Here is a 1,302-nt window from a genome sequence, read left to right on the forward strand (position 1 = left end):
TTTCAGCGTGTGCTTTCTTTATATGACTGCTTGCTTGCTTATTAAAGATTCTCTTTATTTATTTCTAGAGTGAGGGGAGAGGAGGGTGAGAAACATTGAATATGAAGGAAACATCGATTGGTTGCCTCTTGGATGTGACCAACCGTGAGACTTGGCCTGCAACCCAGGCATGTGCCCTGACCGGGAATCCAACTGGTGGCCTTTTGGTTTGCAGAATGATTCCCAACTACAGAGCCACCCCAGTCAGGGCGGGACTGCTCATTTAAATTCTACCAAAATTATCACAGGACACTACATGAGATGTCCCATTCTAGAAACAAACTCCTTAAAAAAAAAACAACAACATCTTTCAGATCTTTCTGGGAGGGGGGTGTTGTTTTTTTAAAGATTTTATTTATTTATTTTTTAGACAGAAGGGAAGGGAGGGAGAAAGAGAAGGAGAGAAACATCAGTGTGTGGTTTCCTCTTGCACCCCCAACTGGGACCTGGCCCACAACCCAGACATGTGCCCCAACTGGGAATCTAACTGGCAACCCTTTGGTTCGAAGGCTGGTGTTCAATCCACTGAGCCACACCAGCCAGAATGAGAGCTTTTTGAATAAAATACATCTTACATTACAAACTGCGTGTCCATAAAGCTTTACCAAACTACACTGAGCCTTACCACTTGTGGTGAGTTCCTGTATTTTCTATTCCAGTTCCCTTTTTAAGTGACCCGCTGTGGACTGTAACCCACACCTTAGACACTTCTTTGGGGGCACAGGAGAGTGGGAATAAGGATGCATCCCGTTCAAGGAAAGACCAAGACCTTCCTAACATTGGAGTGGTTCTGACTAAAATCACTTGGACCTCATGATTTTCACCTTTTCCTGCAGTTCTGCTGTCTTCTCAGGACTCCCACACGTGCCCCTGCCCTGAAATGGGCAATTTCAATGGAGGCTGCATTCGGCCTCCAGGGCTAGTCCCAACTCTCCTGCCTCCCTGTGGGTGTTCCCTTCCTGTCGACTCTGGAAGCTCCTCTCCTCCCCTTCACCTTCCAAACATGTTGTCTTAAACGCAGCAGCATCCAGGCAACCCACAGTGTTAGGTAAAATTTCCCAGGGCTGAAAGACCAAAGAAAAAAGCTAATAAACTCCATTATTGCATCAAGAATTTTCTTTCCTTTTTTCAAAAAATTAAAAAAAAATGATTTTAGAAAGGAAGGGTGAGGGAGAGAAAGAAACACCTATTTATTGTTCCACTTGTGAATTCATTGGATTCTTACATGTGCCTTGACTGGGGATCAAACCTACAACCTTAGTG

This window comes from Desmodus rotundus, chromosome 12 (genome assembly GCF_022682495.2).
Source record: "Desmodus rotundus isolate HL8 chromosome 12, HLdesRot8A.1, whole genome shotgun sequence".
Lineage (NCBI taxonomy): Eukaryota > Metazoa > Chordata > Mammalia > Chiroptera > Phyllostomidae > Desmodus > Desmodus rotundus.